Source organism: Engystomops pustulosus, chromosome 4 (assembly GCF_040894005.1).
Source record: "Engystomops pustulosus chromosome 4, aEngPut4.maternal, whole genome shotgun sequence".
In the NCBI taxonomy this organism is placed as follows: domain Eukaryota; kingdom Metazoa; phylum Chordata; class Amphibia; order Anura; family Leptodactylidae; genus Engystomops; species Engystomops pustulosus.
Genome location: NC_092414.1, coordinates 171378107 through 171398335, shown reverse-complemented (window position 1 = coordinate 171398335; position 20229 = coordinate 171378107). Strand labels below are relative to the sequence as shown.

The 20229-nt window shown below is 42.2% G+C and overlaps 1 long non-coding RNA gene across 3 annotated transcripts; it reads right to left on the bottom strand.

Moving 5' to 3' along the window:
• Positions 1 to 1054: 1054 nt before the first annotated feature.
• LOC140127641 (uncharacterized) lies at positions 1055 to 20135 on the bottom strand. 3 transcript variants are annotated; one of them, XR_011855037.1, is made up of 6 exons: positions 20021 to 20135; positions 15402 to 15542; positions 11749 to 11782; positions 11574 to 11628; positions 9039 to 9062; positions 1055 to 1355 (listed from the first exon to the last, which is right to left on the bottom strand). It is a non-coding gene; the product is annotated as an uncharacterized lncRNA (long non-coding RNA). The 3 variants fall into 3 exon arrangements; XR_011855038.1 differs by lacking the exons at positions 15402 to 15542; positions 20021 to 20135 and adding an exon at positions 13203 to 13220; XR_011855036.1 differs by lacking the exons at positions 15402 to 15542; positions 20021 to 20135 and adding an exon at positions 12765 to 13196.
• Between the last annotated feature and the right edge of the window lie 94 nt (positions 20136 to 20229).

The following is a 20229-nucleotide window of genomic DNA, read 5'->3' as shown; positions in this document are numbered from 1 at the left end:
GCCACAAGTTCCGCAAAGTTGTCCTGAAGTGAAAGGGAAAGCGCCGTGCGGAGTGCGCTCTCTAAGGCACAGCCGCCATCTGTAGCTCCTTCCCAGCTCTGAGCTCTGCCTGTGATTGACACACTGTACATTTACCCCACAACTCAGGTGATGTACTGAGGACCCACCCCCTTCATCTCCACAGGGCTCAGGAAGGGGCACCCAGGCACTGGGCACCTCACACAGGGGGCACTACAGCCCTAGCAGGGGTGCTGCACCCTTCACTGGCCACACACTGCACAGCACAAGCCTCCTTTGTCTCCACTGCCTCAGAAAACGTTGCAGTCCTTGGGATAAATCACTTCCTCTCTGGACAGGAAGTAAGCCATTTTGTAAGGAAAGGCAACTAAAATGTCTCCTTGAAGGTGGAGAGGATGAAGCCACACCATGTAATGCCCGGCATGGGTGTAGATAAGGGGCAAATGGGGGTGGAGTCCTACCCCCAAAACCAGGCTTTGTTGTATGGTGGTCAAGCCATGATGGATTATAGAGGTGCTGCTCCCCAACACAATAATATGTGATCTGATAAACTCCACAGCGCTGACCTAGTGGAAGTAGTGTGTACAGTCAAGTACCCCAAAATACAAGCACCTTGAAAAACCATTAAGTTGAGTTTATCCCATACATACTGGAGGTCAGAGATGGTCCCAACCTTCAGCTATAGTATACAGGTTGTGCAGCCATTGCAGATCCATCACTGCCCATTAGGGGGAGGTCATTGAGACCAGAACTGTACAGAACCCAGAAGGCTTAAGGTCTACATTGACCTGGAGAAGTTAAGTTGTACATGCACAGTGCAGATGCTTCATGTTCTGGACATGGTGGCCATGTCTTCCAACCATTGGGTCAACAAAATTGAGTTTCTTGCCCATATTACCAATTATGCCCATTCCTACCCATTTGTTCTATGTGAACACACCAAGTAAAAACAAACACTTAGAGTAGAGTGCAGTAACCACACCCAACACAGAATCATTGACGACTCCAATACCAAGAACGAGACAAGCTATTTGGGTGAATGAAGGTCTCTTTATTGAACAGGTTTGACAATAGTCATTAAGAAACGTTAGGATTTTGAACCAAAACCAAGAAAGGAAATAAACATTCACAACACGAGATCATGGCGAGCAGTATGGCGGCACTTCTTCAAAGTTCTTGGTGCTTCAGTAATGAAGTTGACTTTGGCAGAGTCTGTTCTCGACTAGTCGAATGAGTTGGAGTCTAGGACAATCTGTTACGTTCCCAGCACTTGACATTAGAATGACCAGTCTTGGCTTCTCCTCAGTAGACTCCACCTGCACAGGGACTTGGGACATCTTTGAAAAATCAAAAAGAGAAAGGCCATTGGAATGTGGGTATTACTCTTGGGTAAGTCACTTACCAATACAGAGAGAGCAGTTACTGAGTGCTAGATTTCTAGGGTTGCAATCAGATCCATGTGAACCATTTCCCATACCCTTTACACAACTTCCCTTCCTTGGGGCCTCCAGAAAGGAGGAGCTAAAGAGGGTGCAGAGCTATGAGACACATTTGGACCTAGCTCGGGCCTAAAGAAAACTCCATGCACATAGTAGGTTTAGGGCCCACATGACAGATTTTAGACCAGGGCCGGGAAGCTTCAAGTTGCAGCTATTGCAATAGTTTGAGAGAAGATAAAAATCCAGGACCTATGAGTAGCCAGCCAGTATATTTTAGGGACTGTAGGCAATCAGCATAAAGCATGGTCCTTAGGTTCCCTTCACTTTGCTCAAAGCATCTGACTTGTCTCCAATAAGCCATCATTTTAGGCCGAGAGGTGCAAATTACATAGAACTCATTTGTATTGCAGAACTGAAGTTACATTTTGACCAACACTTGAGAAATCACGACAAACTACAATAAACGAATCCCAGAATCCAATAAATTCTAACCTCATATCCACATACACGACAGGAATGGTCATCACCGTATAGATTAATCGGGTCGGCATCCAGTCATAAATTAATAACAGTGGCCCAGTCACTGCCGGGGGGCGATGTGGCAGAGCTGGGTAGTAATCCATAGCAGCACCTCGTCATGGGTGACACAGGCAGGTGTAACTAAAGCAGAAACATTTTATTCATTTACTTAAAATATTGGGGTTAGAAGATCGGCCATATACTTCTGGATTCAACTTGGAGCAAACAACCATTTTTTTGCCCCTACTGCAGCCAACATGGGAAGCAATTTACAGCCACAAGAGGTATTCCAGTGAGCAATAGCAGAAGACTGGGGGCTACCACTGACACCCCCATTAAATCACCAGGCTTCAGCCAAAAGATAAACAAAACTAAATCCAAGCATTTGCCCAGCCTCACAGTTCAAAGTCTATGGCCAAATGCAAATAGCCTAAAAAAAAAAAAAAAATTGGGCCAATCCCTCCACTACCTTCTGTCAAATTCCCGACCAGAAAAACAGACGGCTTATAGACATTACCTTCAGCAAACACACCAAGTAATTCTCATATATAGGTCTATTGTGTGCATACACATTATCTATGCTTACACATCTAAGACCATTGTACCGTGACCTATGCAATTCAATCCAACATTTTTTTTTCAGTTCCAGATTATAGAACTGTTTAGATATTCATACATTTTTTGTAAGGTTTAATATTGCCCAAATCTTAAAAAAGTTAAGCAATTCAGAAAAACTTCACTTTCCCCATACACACTATTGGGTGTGCATGCTGTAATGCTGCATTTCTCCTGTAGAGGTGCTGCAGGGAGACTAAACACTTTGATATTACAGATGGAGGTCAAACACGCCAACCTGGCGACACTTAAATATAGCGAAACTATAACTTGTGTAGACTTGCTAAAATTTTTTTCAAATTAAAAAAAAAAAAATCAATCAACTTAAAAAAAATTAAGTTTAAACTGCAAAATCAGACATCCATAAACAATGTGGAACACAGCCATTAAAATTCTGCAAACTTAGTGTTTGTGTATGCATTGTTTACCATTTATGGTTATAATATTTTAGTATCAGTCATGCTGTGTTAACATTATGTTTACATCACAAACATGGCCTTCCCACAATTTTAACACCTTGTAAAAACGGTGTATGAACACTGCCTCAGGTCAGTAGCATTGAGCCAGTCTATGCAAGACACCCCCCCTGATCAGGCGCGGCCCTGTCTATCCTCATGTTACTAACACAGACAGTTGAAGTGTCCTATCTGCAGCAGGAAGGCCAGTGTGCACCTTGTTTTCTCTTCCCTTGTGCTGCAGCAATTCATTTAAGAGCATAGACTTTGTCATGTGACCTCATACAGTAGTGGGGTCTTAATACAGATCACATGACCGACCAGTATAATGGATTCCAGAGCCATGACAGATGCTCAGGATTAGCGAGTGATGGACACCTATCATGGGATATTAGGCTAAAGCATTTTGTGCATCCCCCCCCCCACCCCGACTGGAGACATATAGCACACTACACTCTGCTCATGGGATGGGGCTCTTCCATGCAAGACTGACTGTACATTATTACATGTTGCTCCAGTTCATTCAAGATTATTGCTGTAAGTACCAACTATTATTCACAGGGTCGTCTGTCCCAACAAACCTGTCTCAGAAACTCAAGGGGGGTTTTCATAGATTGTAAGCTCTTGAGAGCAGGGCCCTCACTCCTATTGTCTCACATAAATCTTATTTTGCCTGTGCCCCATAATCACTTATTTAAACTCATTGACCGCAAGGTCCTAAATGCACAGCACAAGTTTCAGGAAGCTCACTACAAGTCTTACACAGGTCCTCAAGCTTAAAAACTGGTTGCTATGGACATAGACACATAGTTTGCTCAAAGTTAAAAAAAAAAAAAAAAAAACTCCCATTTTAAAATCTCTGATCTTAAAGCTTTGATATATGGAATAAATACAGAACAAAGAGCCCCCACAGATGTGCCAACACTAACCCGGTGATCCAGGGTAGGAGAACCTGTTGGTTTGAAACTTTTACCCAACATATAGGGCAAGCAATATATAAACCTCTGGGCCATATGTATGCTGGTGCTGAATCTTACTAGAAGTAATACTCTTGCAATATACCTGGACCTAGGTACCTAAAAGAAACAATCGTGGACAGACCCTAACAAAATAAAAAAAAACAGCAAAATCATATTTTTGTAGCAAGTTTGATGCCTCAAGCGAGCCGACCGAGGATTTAGGCCCACAAATTGCCATAATAGCCCACAGGATCACATGAGGTCCTTTATATAATGGGAGATTCAGAATTACACATATCTGAACATTGTATTCAAGTGACCTGCAAGAAGCCATGGTGGCGAAGAACAGCCACTCTGGGATGTCCCCTCTTGGTTTGATTAATGTCCCAGATGTAACTGGACTTCAATGACATCAATGAAGCCAGGAGTGGACATCCCAGTGTGACTTCTCCACCCCCCTGACTACTTACAGGCCACTTGTATGCAGCCTTCCATTGCTACAAAATACATCATTGTGATCCTGTTACCTTCCTGAATGACAGGTAGGTGTAAGGTTGTACCCTAAATCCTAATGACAGGTTCTCCAAGGGGAAACAAATACATAAAAACACGACTGGGCAACAGTTAACATTGCAAATATCTACAGCAAATATCCAACTTTAAACTAAACCAAGGTGTTCACATAAAATTGGAAACCACCAGAAGAATATTGCACGGATCCACAAACATGACATTTTGACTAAAGTTACACATTGAATGAACTCCAGGATCTAAAATGAATTTATATGGTTTCCGAATGCTTAAAGGAAATCTACCACCAGGGTAAAGAATGTAAACCAAGCACAGACATTCTGGTGTGTGCCGCCTATGGCAGGATCCGCTCTTTAGCTCTTCATGCCCTCGTTATCACAAAAAAAGGCTTTTAAAATTATGTGCATGAGCCTGAAGGGCTCCAGGCTCCATATCTATAGAGGCCGATCAAGCTCATTTGCATGATTTTTTTCCTAAAAACAAGGGCACAAGAAACTAAAAGAAGAGCATATGGCTCACACACCAGTATGTCTGTGCTTGGTTTACAATCCTTCAACCTTCCTTTAAATGCAGCATGATCCTTGCTGGTGGCAGCCACTTCAGGCAAGAGGACATAGAATTAAAAAGAAGAGCCCATCTAGAAACACATGCTACTATAAAGGGAACTTTCCTTTGATTTTTTTAATAGTAATCGTTAGGGGTGTGATCACATTGTGTCAACGCATGCATTTCCAAACGCAGCAGAGAAGAGGATATTTGCCCAATTACATTGCTGTCAATATTTTGTTTACATCATGTTGACACGTGTTGTAAACTCATCTAGGACCGCCCGCTGACTTTAGACGTCAGGGGGCGCAGGTTGCAAATCTGCTGCGATATCTAGACACCGCTGCAGTTTTCTACTGCTCCTGCACAGTGGTCTTTTATGACCTAATGGGGGGCATATAAAGTAAAAACCAAAAAATAAACAAATATTAAAAAATTCAATGACATTTCCCTATAATAAATTTCAGATCGCGTCAGCAAGGGCCATAACGTACCATGTGTTAACGCACATGTTTTCTAAACAAACTAGGGCAAATTTGTAAAGTGTCTTAAGGTTAGACACTGCAGAGTTAGACTAGACCAGCGGTTCTCAACCTGTGGGTCGCAACCCCAGGTGAAACGACCAACACACAGGGGTGACCTAAAGCCATCAAAGGCCACGATTTTATTGCATTTTTGCTGAGAATCACATGGTTTGGGGTCACCGCATCATGAGGAACTGTATTGCGGGGTCACAGTATTACAAAGGTTGAGAACCACTGGATTAGACAGTCTTATTCTACACCAGATTCATATAAGTGTCTGGTGCTGGATGATAAATCTGTCCTAGTATAAGATTGTCTAGATGTACTCTGCACCTCCTATTAGTTGACTTAACGCCAGAAAACTTAAGGCAAAATTCTGTCAGGTCAGCAGCATTTTTGGTGTAAGGCCATGCCCCATTTTCATAGGCCATACCCTTTAGTCGTGGAGAGGCAGAAAACTGTCCAAAACCACATTAAAAAGGTGTCTGCACCACATTTATAAAGGAAGTACGACAGAAATCTGTTGTGTACAGATTAATAAATCTCCCAAATGTGGACAGCAATGTAATAAGGCAAATCTCCTCTTAGTTGTTGCGATGAATTTGAAAACACGTGTATAATCTGATACAAGACACAGGTGTTACATTCCTGCCAAGCTTCCATTTCTGTCTGGGAGGTGTCTAAGGGGCGGGGCTTATTTATTGTTGGGTCTTTTCCTCAGCAGACAATGGGGGCGCTACTCTGAGGTTTGTGAAAAACAAAAGTTGCCTCCTGGGGCATAACTATTAGAATTCTTTATATATTTGAGATTCCAATAAAATATAGGAGAATGATGATTCCAGAGCAGGAACACCACCTGGAATTGTGTCTTAATACTTAAAAGGCTGCTGAGTGCACAGACATGGACTAAAAGATACCATATTTTCCGGGCTATTAGGCGCACCGGACTATAAGGCGCATTAGTAATAAAGGCCTTATATATGGAATTCCATATATAAGGCGCACCGGACTATAAGGCGCAGGGTCCGGGGGCGTGGCAGGCAAGCAGAGCGGAGACAGACCTGGCAAGAGGTAAGCGGTCTCCGGGGAAGGGGGTCCGTTCAGGTGGAGGAGGGCAGCAGACCTTACTTACATAGGTCCCCGCTACCGGAGACAGCAGATCTCCAGCGGGAACTGCAGACCACGCGGCAGAAATTGGTTCGCGCTATGGCGCCTGTTGTTCGTGCCACGTGGTCTGCAGTTCCCGCTGGAGATCTGCTGTCTCCGGTAGCAGGGACCTATGTAAGTGCGCCTTATAGTCCGGATAATACGGTAGCTTATGGTAATGGGGCTTATTTTGTAAGCTACAGTTCAAAGTTTTGTAAAACTTTTCCCCCCCACCAAAATTTACACTTGAGTAGAACTTTTTCTAAAAACCAACAGAACTCGTTAGACACCTCTGGAAGCACAAATCTGTTCTGCATCTCACACCAGAGGTGTCTAACGAGCTCTGTTTTTACAATAAGTTCTGCTCAAGTCCAAATTTTTTAGAAGCAGCGGTTGTACTGTGAAGTGACACTGCCAATGTGAACAGGGGTTGGTCAAAGTAAAATTCCGAAAGTTCACCCATGTGTTCTGGAGCCACAAACAGTTCTGCGGTCTGTGTGTCATTGGCTTATAAAGTCCGCTTACCAATGACACACAAAAAAAAGGCTGCTCAAAGGCTCGCACATGGAGCCCAAAACAGTGTGCCGTCTGCTAAATTAACAGATCCTAGGTGGACAAAACATTCATGTAAATGGAGCCCTACAATAACAAACTTGCTCAGGGTCTTCCGCTGATGTTCTGTGGTTCTTTTGCCAAGTGAGGGCAGAGGTATAACAGACGCTTATTACTATACACAAACCTCTTCAAAAGACACCAGAGTCCACCTACAGTGATGACATTGCCTGGAAGGTAGTGAAAAGGATATTTGCACAACCTTCCAGGCAGGGGCATTGTAGATGACTAGGGACTGTACTGCATACAGTAACGAGTGGGTTATCACAGAATGACAGTGGATGCCCCAGAAGCGGCTGCTGACGGGTTACGTGTCCTGAAGTGCACATGCACCAAAGCAAGTTCAACATGGACAAACTTGTACTGAAACTTTAATATGTGTGGCCATCCCCTTGCAGGTTCAGTGTCCGGATGCAAAATTTCTCTCTCCAAAACCGGCGATACACATCCAATTGTGTCAATATCTAAACAGCCGAGCTGCTATACCCATTCAGCAATAGGCAATACATGAGACTTTACCCATCTCCCCATAAAACCCAAACATGAGAGGCAATTATATTCTTTGTATGTTTACCATCTACGACAAATGGCAAGTGGAACCCACACAGTTGCAGGTAGTTTTGCCCAATCATGTAACACACCTTGTGGCATTTGTATTTCATTGACCCAATTCTCTGCATCAGTTCTGTACCAAAACAATGATTTTAGCATAGGACATTAGCCGTGTGGGGGAGTTAAGGTCTCATCAGTTTCATAGATGACAATGTGGTGAGTCCTGCTCCCGGCAGTGCTCATTCAATGAGATATGACAAAATTACAGTCTGTTCTGTGAACAACCAGGCTGTGTGCAATGGCCAGAGACATGAAGCCATCAATACAGCTTAACACTCATAAGGCAAGTTAGGGATATTTTCTTTCAGTGCCAACCACTTCACATGATGGCTCCTGTGTATAAACATTATATAGAAAACGCTACAAGTGTATTCACCTGTAGTCTATTATATTCTATGGTTTTGAAGGTGTATCTGAAAAAACATGCAGCTAATAAGTTACTCAAGGTCTGAGTGTAATAGGAAAAAAACTGATGCAACTGTGGAGTCAACGCATATCAAATCCGCAGTTTACCGGCAGCCATGATTTTGTAGACAATTGATACAGCATGTCTCACTGATAGTAAACTAGTAGTTATTTCTATACAAACAATACAGTTTATATGAACAAACAATGCATCCAACAAACAATGGCTGCTGCCAGCAGATGTTTAAAAGAAAAACTCCATTCATGACAAATCACACAGGAGATCTCCACTCCCTCCATAACGCCTCTAACGGAAGGGATTGCATTAAATAAAAATAATTTCTAGTCTTAGGTTTTTTTTTTTTGTTTGTTTTTTTTTTTTAAGTGTCTCTAATTGTGGTTAAAGTTCTGTTGTCACAAGACAGAACCAACACCCACACTAAAAATAGTGCATGATACAATAGACTATGACAACTGTGTGAGGCGACCTGTTACTGCAGCGGTGGCTGTAGCAATTAATAACATCCACCATATCTATGCGCAGAGGAGTTGTTCTTTACATCTGCTCCAATCTTCAAGTTTATTCATGATAAAATAAAAACAATTTATTCTCAGTTGACAGCGTCAAGTTTAAGATAAATAAAACCAAGAACTTACCGAAATGTCGGTGTCCAGGAGTGTCTGAGGGGGAAAAAAAAATGATACAAATAGTTAGAACATACATCACCAGAACAGAGATTAACTACAGGCAGTGATCCAGTGCAAAAACAAAGTCCATCAGAATAAATGGTGCACATATATATATATATATTTTATGTTCAGATACAGCCCCAATATGGTTTACTCCCATTCCTTTTGTCAGTCACATGAGTAGCTCTGCAGCATTTTAGGTTCGCTTATATGGCAAGCAACTTTCTAGTGAATGCCTAGCCAAATCCCAAAAACAGGATATCCTGCGTTTGTGCACATCTTTGATAACTCCAAAATTAAGAAGTTTCTCTATTGCAGTTCATTTCCCGCTCTGCAGTCTGTGGCCCAAATTTACCAAAAATAGTGCAAACTGTACTCTGTGCAGTTTCTCTTTGTAGTGTGCAGGGGGCGCCATATTCATGAATTGTGGCACACTGTTCACGAATCTGGCGCTCCATGCACTGCATGATAAATGTGGCGCATGGTCTGACTGTGCACAGCAACGCCCCTTTCCGTACCAAATTTTTGTGTTGAGTTGCGTATAATGCAGCCGTGACAAACGTGATGCGGACACTTTATAAATACATGTGCAAGCTCACAGCCCCCCCCCCCCCCCCCCCCACTTCCTTTATACTTAAAGCTTCTATGTAACACAACACCTCAAAGATCTTCTGAATTTCATCTTGCTAGATATATATTTCAGAGTGAAAAGGGAATTTGTAATAAAAGAGGAAGCAAGATAAGAGCCAACATGGATGAAGGGCTCTGTTAAAAATCAAAGCTTCTTGTATTCATTGCAGTTGAAAGGTTAGCGACCATTTAACATTCATTAGATGCCTGAGGTTAGACGAAGTGGATAGGATACCATGTCTGACATAGGAAGGTATAATTATTATATCTACCATAGGACACACCCCTTTGACAGTACAGTACAACTTCCCAAGATGTTCCAGCACTGATAATATTTGTACGCTTTGTGGTCCAACTGAAGGCAAGTGGATGGAGAACTAATGCTTTCTTTTTAATTTTACGTGGATAACAGCAAATCGTCTTAAAAGAGGACATTTTATGCAAGGAATGACCTAATAGTTTGAATATGTCTTAAACCAGAAATAAAAATTGAACTTGTGTTTTAGTGGGATTTTTTGTTGTTGATTTTTATGTAAGAGGCACACACTAGTTTAACTAGAAAACAACTGAAGGTTGTCACATGTCCCTGGTCCTTTATTCTCAACCCTACAGGTTGTAAAATGGCTGACCTCAAGACTCCGCCTTTCTTTTGTGATTTCCATTTGGCCAAGATTTTTGGTATGTGACAAGACTAAGTAAAAAAAAAAAAAACTGGTTTTGTAATGAAATATACTGCCATCTAGTGGCCCTATGGGAGGGGCAATAGGGGACTTTGAAAGGAGCCTTACACTCAAGTAGTACAAGCACTTTTCCTCCTTTTTCAAACAAAATGTACATATTAGATAAATTTAAAAACTCCAAAGCTCTGTGGTACGAGGAAATAAATTTCCACTTTATAACGTACAAAGCTAAACTTATATTTCCATATTTTAATAACAATATCCTAAGGAATCAGTATTGGGTGATTACATAAATATATAAAAATTGCAGACACGCTGCCTTATATTCTCTTTATAACTTGGAACCTATTGTAGGAGAAATTATAAAAAAAATATAAAATAAACTTGGCGTGTGCGTTTACATATTTATAGATTAAAATATTTTTCTTATGGTATTTGATGGAAATATCGGCGCTGTAATATAAAGCACAAACATACAGTAAATGCAAACATTAGCAACGTAATGCATATATAAATACATTAACTATATAATCTGTACCACAAAGCTTAAATTTCTATATTTTTTTTTTATTTAGTAGTTTAGGTGCAATATTTTACAACTCATTACTGTGAATTATTTGTGCATGTGTAAATAAAATATATATACACACACAAATAATACAAACAGTATTGTGTCATTTTGCACCGTTTATACATGTAAAAAATTCCAATAATGGAAAAAATGATTGCCAATCTGCATGGTGTTCAGATAGTCTACAAGATTAGACTATAAATATATGTTCTTGTTAGCAAGTCTTCAAAATATAAATCTTAACTATAAAACTTTAAAATATTTGGTGGTGAATTAAACTTAATCTTTGGATGTTATAAAACCTTGACATTCAGTTTTGAATTATACCCCAGCAGTAAAATACAGGTTAGAGATGGGGCATTTACATAATTCCATAGAACGAGGTATATAAAGTATAACATTAACATGACATCCAGTAACACCTCTACAACGTTCTAGTATTATAACTCCCGGAACGCACATTTCTTAATTAAAATATAAGCAGATCAACAATCTCCATCATAAAAAAAGGTAAAATTATTGTAAAGCAGAAGGTATTGAAAACTCATTCTGCTTAATATTTATACACTGTAAAATATTTATGCGAATATGAACAAAATACTACGAGAATAAGCCACACACCTGATCAGACCTCCTTGTCATCTATCATGCAGGACAAGACCATCTTTCAGTGTAACTGCAGATAAGAAGTACTTGTTAGCACAAGCGTAATATGACATTTTTCAATCATTTATTTTAAAGCTAGAAAATTAAAAGAAAAATGTAACATGATATAGTAAAAACAAGAAATACTTACTTGCAAAACAAAAATCTTAAAAACATGACTCCACCTGAAAGCAAGTGAAACATTTCTATTAATATATAGGAAAATACATCCAGCATCAATAACCATAAAGATCTAAGAGAACAGCTCCAATATACAGAATATAAATCATCCGACTTCATCTTGTATAACCTGTATATTCTCCATGTATAAGTAACTATACATAAAATGTTTCATACAAGAATAGACTATAACAAAGTGATGAATATTGTACATAACGTTACGTATAATACTACGGCTAACAACAACAGACATCAACGTGCAAAATATCTACATCTGGGACGTCTTTATAGCAGAATACATCTTCTAAAATCAAATGTGCAAATTCATTGTCTGACATGAACTCTGGGTATATACGTAAAAAGCTAAAATATACATGAAATCCATCTGGTTATGGAAGGGCACAAGGAGGGGATAAAATACATGGATACATGGGAGCTGAGCGCTGTCACTCATATTATAACTGTATAAATAAAGGGATAGAAATCATACGCAATAACCTAAAAAATAGCCCTGGCAGGGGAAGAGTTAAAAGCCAACACCTCACATAGAAAATTCTGCTTGGTATATAGACGCAGTATGTGCTGTATATCCAGATCTATAATGGAGGGAGCGAGGACAACCTCCTTGTCCTATATATATGTAATATGTCTACTATAAAGGATCAGGATCCTCATAAAAGGGAGAAAATGAGGTATCGGGGCGGAGGGCTGGGCACAGGGGTGCTGGGCACAGACATGGAGGGCACAGCACTGACAGGCATGGAGCCGCACCAGGCAGCACAAAAATGGAGAAAAAGGGCTAAAATGTGACTATAAAGACTATAAAGTGGCCGTGCTGAGAGCCCAGGGGCCCCGGGGGAGCCCACAGCACAGGGGCCACACACCGGGCCACACGAGCACTGCCAGCCGCTCTTCAAGGACATTCGCTTATTTTTCTCTTCCCCACCCAAGGACAAAGAGGGAAGAAGAAGCAGGCGCCATACTCACCCGAGCCGCCGCCATTACAGGGAGGATGTGTCAGCCGCTGCTCCGGGCCACACAGGAGCCGGGGAGCCCCAGCACCCAGCCCGGGGTGCCAGGCACTAGCTGCCCCCTCTGCTACACGGGGGCCCCGGGGTATCCAGCACAGGGCAGAGCGGAGAACAAAGCAGCTGCCTGCGCTCTCTTTCTCTCCGCCATTTTGTGATGCCTCCCTGTCCTTGTCTTTCTGCCTCAGCCCGCGCTCCCCGTCCTCCATACACTAGCCGTCCCCTCCGCAGCCCTCTCCCCTGCGCCCCCGCTCTGACAGCCGGCACACGGGGCGCCCTGCCTCTGTTTACAGCCCGTCTCTCCGCCCGCCATCATGCAGCTCCAGCAGCCGCCGCCGCGTCTCTCTCCTTAGCACTTGTGCTCGCTCACACCCGCGCTGCCTCCTTATCAACGTACAGCGGCAACATGCTAGTCACTGGGTGCACCTCCCTGACGTCGGCGGCACGTGACCGCGCGGGGGCGGAGCCTGCTGGGGAGAGGAGGAGGAGGAGGAGGAGGACTGAGTGTATACAGTCATTACTGAGGAGAGAGGAGCTGCACTGTGCTGCTCTATACTGAGATGTACTGCCATGTCCTGCTCTATACTGCTCTATACTGAGATGTGCTGCCCTGTCCTGCTCTATACTGAGATGTGCTGCCATGTCCTGCTCTATACTGAGATGTGCTGCCATGTCCTGCTCTATACTGCTCTATACTGAGATGTGCTGCCCTGTCCTGCTCTATACTGAGATGTGCTGCCATGTCCTGCTCTATACTGTGATGTGCTGCCCTATGCTTCTCTATACTGTGATGTGCTGCCCTGTGCTGCTCTATACTGTGATATAATAATACACTTTACAGATTCTAGGGAACATATACAAATAAAATAAGATATTACAGAGTAATGATGGGAGGTGCTGCCCTATACTGCTCTTTACTGTGCTGCCATATACTGCACACAATGGGGCTTATTTACTAAGGGCCATCGGAATTTTGGAAATTTCTGGGATTTGTGCCACTGTGACAGGTATTTAACTGGGAATTGTGTCGCTTGCGATCGGATTGTGGCGCAGCTGCGCTGACTTTCATGCAACAGAAACTGGGGGGAGGGGGGGGAGTGTGTCGTCGGACCACCCTACTGAATCGGACTGAGCGCAGGATTTAAGATTCGAATTGTGTTGCAAGACAAAGCACTTACATACACCGGGAAGAAGATGTTGAACTCCGGCGGACCTGAGCGGGAAAGCGACAAATGCCTTTGGAATGCACCAAAAAGCATTGTCTGAACGCAGTGTATAGTGATGTGATGCTCTATAATGCTCCCATTTACTGTCACATGCTGCTCTATACTGCACTGTACTTCGCTTTACTACCATATAGTCTGCTTTTCTGCCCTATATGATTATTAGCTGCTATATGCTGCGCTCTACTACCCTTTGCTGCTCTGTACTATGCTATGCTGCTCTATACTGTGCTGTGCTGCCCTATACTGTGCTGTGCTTCACTATATGCTGAAGTGCTGTCATACACACATCAGCTGCTCTTATTTTTTTTTCGTGAAACTAGATTTTGATCCACAGTCTCCTCAAATTTGTATCTGCAGTTTTTGAAGGGTTTTATATCAATAGACATAATTTATACGGTCAGACAACCTCTCGTGTACTGTCCTCATGTTCACAATGAATAACCATCCCTTTAACATGCATGCTCAAGTCAGCCAAGCATGCATGTACTTTATAGGACGAAGCAAAAAGCGGCTGCCAAGCCCATTTACTGGTCAAGTGCTGATTTGGCATTTCTGGGACCCTTTTAATGCATGGCTCCACTACGAGCAGAGAAAGGAACATCCTGCTCATCCATAGGGAAGATAGGGGCTTCTGAACGTAAAGGGTGGGAATTCACATAAAAGAAGGAATTCTAGAATGGACATCTCATACATTAGCTGAGTGGGGTAAAACCTGGTGACAGGTTCTCTTTAAACTATCAGAAACCACATCTTCATCTTGCTACATAATGGAACCAGGAGTCAAGCCGTCCACCCTCAAAATACGGAACTACTCCCAAACATAATCAATACCATATAAGAAAAAAAGGAGCCAATCAGTTCTCAAATATAAAATTAAATAGAAATTTTATTCAGTTTAACATATTAAAATAAAATTAATTACAATAGATGTTAATGGAAGAAATCCAATATAAATGGTCCGAGTTAGCTGCCCACCTCACTAACACCAAGGGGTATATCCACCAAATGGGTAACACCTAGCACAATTGTTGTCTTTAAGTAATCTCCAAAGTACATATATCCCAATTGGGGTGCACCTAATAACTAAGGTTAATACATTTGGTGGAAATAAGAGTAGAAGACCAGTGTCTTACCCATAATGTGGTGTGGCAGGAAAAGCTCTCGGACACCCCAATGCGTGTTTCGCCCACGCTTCCTCAGGGGGTATATTGTCATCCTGAGGACATCAATAGACTATACAGCACACAGCGGGACAGCCCTCTGACTGGAGCCCCCCTACCCCCTCAGAAAATATACATGTTTGTATACTCACACATTTATCCACTTATCCACACACATTTATGTAGTGATATATATATTTATACACTTACACAGATCGGTCCCATTAGCTGCTGACCACATGGGGATGTACACGGCAGGAATTAGAGATGACAGATCCCTAGTCCCGTTGTTCTGCTGTCCCGTCCCTCTTTCGAATATTTCTTATCTGAGCTGTCGATTCATTCTGTGTACTGTGAAACACGTGCACTTTTATATACATACATACATATAACATAAACCTTGACCCTTTGGGGGCCCAGAAGCCTCTCCCCTACATGATGAAATCAGTACTATAAATAATACATATTAGTCATGGGCTCCTGGTAAAAAAATTACTGGTCAATTATCATTTTAAGCTTAGTTTTTGAGCTGCTAGGTTCAAGAGCCCTTGCACTGCTAGTTACTCACTGTTGTTATAATGGGATCACGTCCCTGCATTATGTACTCCCTCAGTATATATATCCCCCAGCAAATGCCCCCTCAGTAAATAGATAGGCCCAGCACCTGTCCCTTAGTATATAGATAGCCCCCAGCAAATGCCCCCTCAGTATATAGACAGGCCCAGCACCTGTCCCTTAGTATACAGATCGCTCCCCCAGAAAATGCCCCCTCAGAATGTAGATAGCCCCAGCATATTCTCCCTCAGTACGTAGATAGCCCCAGCATATTCTCCCTCAGTACGTAGATAGCCCCAGCATATTCTCCCTCAGTACGTAGATAGCCCCAGCATATTCTCCCTCAGTACGTAGATAGCCCCAGCATATTCTCCCTCAGTACGTAGATAGCCCCAGCATATTCTCCCTCAGTACGTAGATAGCCCCAGCATATTCTCCCTCAGTACGTAGATAGCCCCAGCATATTCTCCCTCAGTACGTAGATAGCCCCAGCATATTCTCCCTCAGTATGTAGATAGCCCCAGCATATTCTCCCTCAGTATGTAGATAGCCCCAGCATATTCTCCCTCAGTACGTAGATAGCCCCAGCATATTCTCCCTCAGTACGTAGATAGCCCCAGCACATGCCCCCTCCGTATGTAGATAGCCCCAGCATATGCCTCCTCATTATATAGATAGCTCCAGCACATGCCTCCTCAGTATACATATAGCCCCAGCACATTCACCCTCCTTATATAGATAGCCCCAGCACAGTGATGGCGAACCTTTTAAAGACTGAGTGCCCAAAAGACAATGAGAAGCGACTTATTTATTGCAAAGTACCAACATGGCAATATAAGCGGTAGATTATAGCTCCCTGCTCTTCAATCATATCAGTGGCCTGATGACAACAATACAGTAGAAGAATTTTGTGTATCATTGTAGCTTTCCTCCATGGACCCCTGATCAATAAGAAACACAGGGCCTGGATCTGTAGCTCTAATTGTCACCCAGCTGTGTCCACACCATCTATCTCCTCCAGTAGTCTCAGATCCAGGATATGTTTGAAAATAGAATAGAGCCCGGAATGTCCTGGGTTACCTTGGACTGCAGATGGAGGCCTTGAGTCCTGTCTAGCAAGCCCTGGGCTAGGCTGACAGCATGGTGCCTACAGATTGATGTGAGTGCCACCTCTGGCAATTGTGCCATAGGTTCGCCACCTCTGGTCTAGTATGATCTTCCTCCTGGCATTAAAATGTCTACTTAAATGGGTTCAAAAATAGCCTAAATTGTCTGTTTCGTCAAGACTGCTATCACTTATTTTATACTGTGTAGAGAAGATCCTTTTTAGGCAATGGCAGCATTTCTTTTATCATTTTTGTGTGGGATGGGAAGATATTCTACTACATTTGGGTATTTCCTCATTGGAGAGATTCATTTGAAACTGATTGTGGTGTAACTTCTGCATAAGAATATCAATTCCCCAAACAAGTTAACCCGTAACCACAGAATGGGGAATAACAATCTGATTGGTAAGGGTCCTGTAGAGAGAGCAGAAACCTTTGCAATCTGGAGAAAGTGCGTCCCATTCTAAAGTATGGGTATAGCAGCAGGACAAAAATGCATCGTGCCAATCCATTTAGTGGTATGGGAGTAACGGACATATCCAAGCCCTGTTCTCAGCTATTTACATCACTCTCATATAATTGAATGGAGTGGCAGGACCCACAACCCAGTAGTGAAAAGGGCACCCTCCTTTTTCCAGATCTCGTGGGTCTGTGGGGTCCCAGCTTTTGAACTAATCAGCTTGTTATTCCCTTATCCTTTGGATAGCAGTTAACTTGTTGGCACAACCCATTTAAAAGCCTAAATTAGAATTGGCCATCAATATCATATAACTGAGGGTCCCACTTACAGCACGCCCCAGCAATCAGACCACACCATTCACTTATAAGCAGCTGTATAGGATATTGCAAACTTACTGAAAGTTACTGACAAAGCTTTAGCTTCCTAGGTCTCATCACCTACTGCCTAGTAGGATGCCAAGAGTTGGATCCAGGGGCGTAACCACAGCGGTAGTAAACATAGCAGCCGCTACGGGGCCCGCAGTGCCAGGGGGCCCCCGTCATCCGGCCTGACACAATAAAGAATGGAGGATGTGCACCATTATATCTATATTGTACTGCACATTGTCCAGCATAATATGTATATAACATATTCTGTAATGTATATATGCAGTATCTGTGATGTGTATATGGTGTCTGTATATACTGTATGTGAGTATGTTGCATATGGTACTGTATATGTGTATATGCACATGAGTGTGTTTATATGTGATTGTAACTTGCATGTGTGAGTATACTAATATGTATATTTTTTAAGTGGGAAGGGGGGCCCCATGCAGTAGCCTGCTTGGGGGCCCTGTCTCTCCTAGTTACGCCATTGGTTGGATCTCACCAATGCAATATTGAATGGAACGTCCTAATGATATATCATCAATATTCTGGTCCTAGAAATCCATGATGGTGACTGTGTAGTCTAGCTGTAGCTGGTGCCTTATAAGAAGATCTCTTTAGGCAGATTTGTTATCACTTGCTTGATAGGGGGAGACAGCTGTAAAAAAATCTATTACTATTAGATGGCTTGGTTATTTTTTGCTACAGTGACTGCATTTAACCAAACTTGTTGACCTGGTGATTTTGTCTGATTGTACTCAATGGGACTAAATTGCTGGAAATCAGAGAAGTTAAAAATTGATGGACTTGTGTTTTCCACTCTGTCGAATAGGTATCTATGGCAACCATCCGACATATACCTAGAGCTATATACAAGCATTTTCTGCTCAGCTTTGAAAATTGCATATGAAATTATGTTCATAGGAATATACTGTGATGTACTCCAAAAGGGTCACCCATATCGTAATGATGCTGTAGGAGCCAGAGGTCCAATGACCTGCTGCTGTATGTAGGACTTTCTGTTATGTCCTGTGCCCTGCAAACTTCCAGCAGATCAGGGGGATACTTAGGTCTATAAAAGGCATAGAAATGCACATCTATGACGGCTGATGTTTCTTGTAGATTTTTAACTACGGTATAATACTTGCCATTTTGTATGATAATTATAGTAAATTTGTGGGGTAGGGGGAGGCCTCTATCATGTAGTCAAGCCCACTTTTTGTAAACATGCTTTCGGTGATGAAAAGGCATAAAAAGTTTCAAATGAAAATGAAAAATCACGTTTACACCAAAGAACAGGCCTTGATAAATTTACCCTGTGTATTTTAACCTCTAAGGCTAAATAAGGATAGCTGTCTACAATCTGGATGATGGGACATATGAGAAGTTTTGATCCTTGGTGTCCAAGGTACTGGGTTCCATAATCACTGGCGGAAGCTCAAATCTGCTTTGTACAATTCGCATGCAGAGAACTGTACAAAGAAAATTTACAAAGAGGGAAACTGATAGTATTCTCATGTAACTACATTTATCCAGAAATAAGAGATAATATTGTGACCTTAGAGGCAGGTATTTCTGTAAGTAATCTGCTCCCAAAACGCCTGATGTGACCACAAATATGAACAGTCCAAACATCCAAAATGACAGACACTAGGAGTAATCCTATAACTCTTCATATACATCAGTGGTCTCCAACTCTTTTGTAACCAGGGACATGCTGCATGCAAACATTTTTTCCAGGACCCCTTTCTATCTAATACAATTGTTGGTGAGAAAAATTGTGTGGCCCACCCTTACCCAAGCCCCCCTATACTGGCCTCCGCACTTTACTGCAGCCCTCCATAGCCAGCAGTGCAGTATGATGATATGATGACGTCTGCTGACTTCAAAGCCAAACACAAGCCAAGGTAAGTATTGGATTTTTTTTTTCAAAGGTATATCAGCCCTGATTTTTGAGATGGCAGTTAGGGACCCTCAATATACATAACCCATTGATTTCTGATACAAGCTGAAGTGATGATGTCGATTCCTTGCATCAATTTAACATGGTTCTCATGTCATATGTTCATCTTGAAAACTGAAAGTAAAAACCTAATTAGTAAAATACGGTAAGTAAATATATAATATTACTATTACACGTGAAATAAATGTATTCAAGATACTCTTAATATTTTACTGGGGTAAACCTGAGAGGGAGACTGGGGCTGAGTAGGCTGTGGATACTCAGACCACGAGTCTCAAACTGGGGAAAAGGAGACAAAAGGAGACAGGAACGCTCTCCTCGTGTAATAACGTAAAAACTAGTACAAAAGTTCAGTGCAGCAATAAGAGGGTGCTCACCTTGAAGCAGAAGTTAATGTGCATGTAGAGTAGAATGGGAGAATTCTGGCGCTGAACTTCTTTCTAGCTTTATCCGCCCAGGGGTAGACCGACAGGTATTGGACCAGGTTGACCCAGTTTATTTGGACTTTACTCAGATCAGGTACAATGCCCTTGCTTTTCACTGCAGAAACTTCCCGCAGCTTCCTCTGATGAGACAGTGTTTCATT